This window comes from Stegastes partitus, unplaced genomic scaffold (genome assembly GCF_000690725.1).
Source record: "Stegastes partitus isolate 25-593 unplaced genomic scaffold, Stegastes_partitus-1.0.2 Scaffold74, whole genome shotgun sequence".
Classification (NCBI taxonomy): domain Eukaryota; kingdom Metazoa; phylum Chordata; class Actinopteri; family Pomacentridae; genus Stegastes; species Stegastes partitus.
The window spans coordinates 156,474-162,144 of record NW_007577805.1 but is presented as its reverse complement, the minus strand read 5'-3'; the positions used below and the strand labels follow the sequence as shown (position 1 = coordinate 162,144).

At 40.6% G+C, this 5,671-nt stretch overlaps 1 protein-coding gene across 1 annotated transcript in view; it reads left to right on the top strand.

Annotated features, from left to right (window-relative positions):
* Nucleotides 1-5,671, top strand: part of syt1a (synaptotagmin Ia) — a 205,581-nt gene that overhangs the window by 48,740 nt on the left and 151,170 nt on the right. The window contains exon 2 of the mRNA XM_008276467.1: nt 4,063-4,117. The gene's annotated coding sequence lies outside the window, so the exon portion shown is untranslated. The remainder of the gene's footprint in view (nt 1-4,062; nt 4,118-5,671) is intronic.

Sequence of the window (5,671 nt, the reverse complement as noted above, 5' to 3'; positions counted from 1 at the left end):
TATTAGACATTGCCAATCTACATTTTATGCCAGTAGTTGGCTTAACCTGATATTTTCCCACATTACTCCATATTTTATGTGTCATAGCACAGTCCATGGACCAGAGACATTTCCACAGCAGCATCCTCAGAGTTAGGAGGACTTATGCACTGCCAGCTGATGACGATTGAAGCCATCATGCTTAGTTTTAAAACCCACATTTCAAGGATCCTCTTTGTGACGCCACTGAGTGTTTGTCCATCATAAATGTACAGACTATGTTTAAACCCCCTGAGATGTCTGTGAAGAGACCTAAAGAGATTCAGTTGTCGGATGATTCACATCCAGTCTGATAGAACTTGAGAGGTCCCTCGAGGAAGAACAGGACAATCTGCTCAAGTCCAGGTGCACAAAGCTTACGTAGAATACTCAAAGTTGTCCTTACTCCCGAAAAGCCTTCTACAAAGACTCTGAATTCTTAGAATTCCCAAAAACATGTTATTACTATAGACTGTGTGTGTAGATGGATCACACCTCAGTGACATCGTCAGTCGATTTCCTGAAAAGCAGTGTTGAAGCTCAGTGTGGTGGTTCCAAGTGTCACCATCTTGGCACTACCTGACTCCTTCTAATCGCTGTCTTATCCAAAAATGAGCAAAGAGGTGGAGCTGCGGTGGGCCATGCAAACATCTCAGGTCCATGGACTGTTCTATAACAGCAACCACCTGTATCGCAAAGTGGTCACACCTTAATTATACATAGCTTTAAGCCTTAATACAAGCTAAATTGGAGCGTTATAGCAAAATTCACACCCAGCAGAGCTGTCATGGAGGAGAACATTAGCGATAAAAACCAAAGCAGTTCTTTGTACCCGCCAGTAGACATGTTTATTTCTGTTGTAAAGTTTTAACATTTTAACATGGGGTTCTATGCACATTGACTCACTTTTGGAGACAGCCTCAAGTGGCCATTTGAAGAACTGCAGTGTTTGGTACTTCTGCATTGGCTTGGAAAAGTGAAGTGAATACTTTCTGAATCTAATGTATAACAAACAGTAGCTCATACAAATTGTCCACCAGAGAGCTCTGATATGTTTACCTGTCAACTGTAATCTCTAAGTTACAACCTGTTATGTCAGAGTTCTCGATACTGGTCATGACCTCAAAGTGTTCGTACTTGTTAGATTCTACCGTGATGTCAACTAAATGTGACACCAGTATAAACAGTATGTCAAACATACATGTTGTCTGAACTGGGTCTTCATGCTACAGTGCTGAGCGCAGACGTCGAGCATGTACATTAACATGACAAGACATTGCCACTTTACATGCTCCTCCAGTCCAGCTCGGTCACCCTGCGGTTGTTGATGGCTTTGGTCCACAGACAAGCAATGAAACCGCCATGATAATAATGTTTGAGCTCACCTCCAGCAGGCTCCCAGGATGAATGTTTGCTGTGGATATTAGTGTGAAGGCAGGACAGCATAAGATGGCTTCTTTGAATATGAGAGCACAGAAAGAAAGTAATGATGGTGCAATAGCTGTGAAAGCAATGAAAGAGAGTAGAACACACAAAGATGACAATATCTGGCAAATTTTGCTCCTCAGGATTAGGATAATCATGGCAAATTATTTTCCGCTTCAACAATGCGGTGTTTACTCAAAGCAATTTAATGAAATAGTTTTATGTATCACATCTTTTACATCTTCTTTATTCCTTTGTACTGCTTTTTAATGTAATAATGTTTGAATTTTCCTTATAATGTGATGCAGCTTTTTATTCTTCACGTCACTATTAATGTGCACAAACAAAATTTACTGAGATACACTGTTTTGGTTAATATCTGGAGATTCTCTGCCTGAGGTTTGAATCGTGTTTTCTGGCATTCTTCAGTAACATTTAGCTGCAGCACCCTCAGTTACCATCGCTCAGGGTAAAAGGTCTATTCTTGACCCCTTCAAAGTAAAAATAGACATGTCCTTAGGCCCTCTTCACCTAGCTTATTGGGTGTCAATGACTGCCAGTGAGCCCGACAGGTTTCCCCTGGCATTTGAAGTCTATTTTAGGACCATACATCCCAGTGGGCAGACGGAGAGGTGTTTGTTTTTCAAGCCCACATGACTGTTACACATTCATGAAACACCTTTTCAGTAAAAACACGGAGTTGGATTTCAAAGCCCCCCTGCTGTCTACTGGTAGATATCAGCCACTAATTAGCGGCTGTTTATATCTTTCACGGCATCATCTTTTGGAAGATAGCCTGCCAGTTCTGGTACCGATTTTCTGCCTTTACCGATCAATGGACATATCTTCCGCTGCCCGCTCTCCCTGTCTCTTTCCATCTGTATGTTTCTATCTAGAGAAGAAGTGATAAGCTGGAAATTATTGGAAAATGTTGCTTTCATCAAGGTTTTGGCAGGAAAGTTGTGTTTTGTTTTGGAAAATAGACATTTTCTGAAAAGGAACTTGAAGGGTTTCTTACTTAAACCTAAAGTTTGCTTCATTATGTTCTAGTTCACTGCCAAACTAATACGATGCAGATTTTACACCTTTGAAATGGTGTAATATTGGTCACCCCACTTCCACTAAAAGAATTCATTGTTTCTTGGGAGGGCCACTCTACACCTTTCTGAAGGACTGCTTCTCCCTTATTCCTAATAATATCTCCAGATTTCTCTTTAACAGCAGTAGCCCTGCAAGGGCCAATTAAGAAGCACTATAAAGCCAATATATAGTGCAGTTCTGGTCATGTCTGTGCTGGGCTTGTTAAGATCCTCAAAGATTCTCAAAGATTAAATTGAAAGGACTGAAATGTGACAACCTACCTCATTGAGAATATAATAGAAAAAATCCAAGTGCTTCCCACAATCTGAAGTTCCCATCAGTGTTGGTTTTGCATGGACATGTTTAGCTGGGTTAAATGCAGGTACCTTTTATATGAACATGTTTCTACCATCTCTTCTTGTCACATTACGTTTCCCTGAGGAGTAGCCAATGTAGTTAGACTCTCGTTTGTGATAACTGTAGGGAGAGGAGTAAAGAGTTCTTTCTTCTGATTCATATTGCTTGTTTGTCCTTTGAACCTATAAAGGGGTCCCAACACATGTTGTTTATGTATTAGTGCTTGATCCATCTGGTTCCTGTAAATGAGACCACCAATATCTGCCACCAGTTATTGTCAGACATCATAACTTTTTAAACAAGAGGTTTCAGGTTAGAATGTAAAACATTTTTTACTAGTAAAAACCCAACTGGCTAAAACTCAAACTCAGGGAAGGCCTAATTATTTCCTGATGCACAGAAAGTCAAAATGAGAATTGGGATTGTGGTAGAAGGTATTTAACAGTACAAACTACTGCACGAGGTAAGAAGAAACAAGTTCATTCAAAAACTTTATATTGTGAATGAGATCTGACCTTATCTGCTGAAAATACAAGCTTTATATGCTACATTCACTGTATTGAGTCATAGTCACCTGTAATAATGTCAGTCAGTCATTTAAATGCAGGAAAAATAGGTGGATACCAGATTAGTACATGTGAATTGCATGATGTAAAGTAAAGTTCTTTGCTATATTATTCTGTATCAAGGTAAAAGAAGGGTCTTCTCAGTCCTATAATAGAATCAACAGGAAACCGTACAGTTTGATTACAATGAACTGTCTACTGTTTGCTCTGGCACCACCTCTCAGGCTACTTCTTTTCACTTAATAGTGGACTTTGTGTAATTTCATTAGTTGTAATTGTATTAATTAGTGGCTACTAGTGGATAACTACCATAAAACCCCTGCCTTCAGGCATAAGCAGCTTTTATTTAAAGCTATGGCTAATAATCTGTGGCTAATGCTGGACATCTTAGTTAAAAAAAAAAAACTTCCAGTGACCCACTAATTTCTTTTTCAGGAAAGCCTCATTCATGTGTCTTCATGGACTTATTTGACACATTTCATTATGTCGTACTAAGCACTGTGGAAGGAGCATTCTTTGCATTTCTCAGTGCAGCTTGTACGTCATCATGTCACTGCAGATGTGTTTATGTTTACAGTCTGGATGATGACGCTGTGATTTTATTTTTTTCCCCCAGTGAACTGCCATTTGGAAAAGGAGGACTGGAAGAAACCTCCCTGACTGAAGATACTGTGAGTGTCAAATCTACCCTTGGGCCCATGTTTGTCATAGACAGTTTATTGAAGGCCATTTACCACATGCTATAAAATACCATATTCAAATTTTACGCCAATTGTGTATTTTGTACAAATGGCCTCACAGTCTTTACTGAAAATGACATCGTAGCCCCGTTAGCCTCTGATGCATGCACACAGTATCAATCAAATCAGTAAATTCAACAGGGAGTCAGGATGCTTGATGGCCTCTGGTCTCATTTGAGATGCAGACATTGTCCTGTTGCTTCCTTTAATGAGATCTGGAGGCGTGCAATCTAATATTCACCACTGAGGCTTCGACATGGCCCCTGAGCCTGTAGCTCAGAAAGCTGTGTGTTAATTCAATGGAGTGAAGTCAGCTGTGATCAGAGGGACTGAAGTGGCCATTCAGTCATGGGGTTGAGAGGTACTGGCCGTTTTATACACCGTGTACTGACAGTCCTCATTTGGAGTTTTCTTTTTTTTTAGAAGGCTGGACTTTTACTTAAACTTTTAAGTAAATATTTGTCACGTAGATCTGCTTCGGGGTGAATCTTGAGGCCAAATCTTACTTAATCTCTGTGAGAAGCAACATCTTGAAGCAGAGTCCCAGATGAAGGTAGGAGACGAGGGTAAGACCCCCACCTGGAGTCTAGACACTGGTGGTGAGGAGTGAAGTTAGCAGATGGCTGAAGGAGACGGGTTGAGATGCCCTGGACAACCCGGATGAGGTGGAGACGGGGAGGAGAAGAGTTGCTCAATCTCAAAGGGAAATGAGAAATGCAAATGTGGAAAAATAGACCATTGGACAAAAGTAGGAACGTTAAAATTGTGATTTAAAAGAAGTGATTTTGTGTGATAGTGAAACAAAACTGAGGAAGAGAGTAGTAGAAGAGAGTATATTAGAAAACTGAAAATAAAATATACACATACCCCCAGAAAAGAGCCAGAACAAACACTGGAAAAACAGCCTTGTTTAGAATTAAGATTTCTTTTCAGTGTGATGAAACATGACTATTGCTTCAGGGCTTGTTTTCTGACACAACATAGGATAAAGTGGATAAAATTATGCTGCTGTAAGTTTGTACTCTAAACACAACAAAAGTGTAGTTGTGTGGCAGTCTAATTTGCAAAATGAAATTGGTTATATGACTGATGCTTTGTCTAGTTTTCTATCACCCAACAGTGCTGTGATATCAGGGGCAGCAGGTCCAGCAGGATCTCCCAGGGTAAAGTGATCCTTGGTAGGGGCTCAGACTAAGAGCTACAGTTAAGGCTGTTATCGACTGACATCTTGGGGACGAGAACAAACTGACCTGGGTTGTCATGTCAGGGAGATGACCTGATAGGCCAACACCTGGCTGCTTCTATACTCATGGCGCCCAGCTAAACTCAAAAGCATTAACCTCAGTGTTTACACTGCAGAATGAGAGACTGGTCTCTGTGGCATGTGACGTGGGAACGAAGGCTGTTGTCTGTACTTGAGCTCATCTGGTTTTCTTTGAGTGCTGGGTCGGTTCATGCAGAGACTGCTGATGGTGACTTAATAGC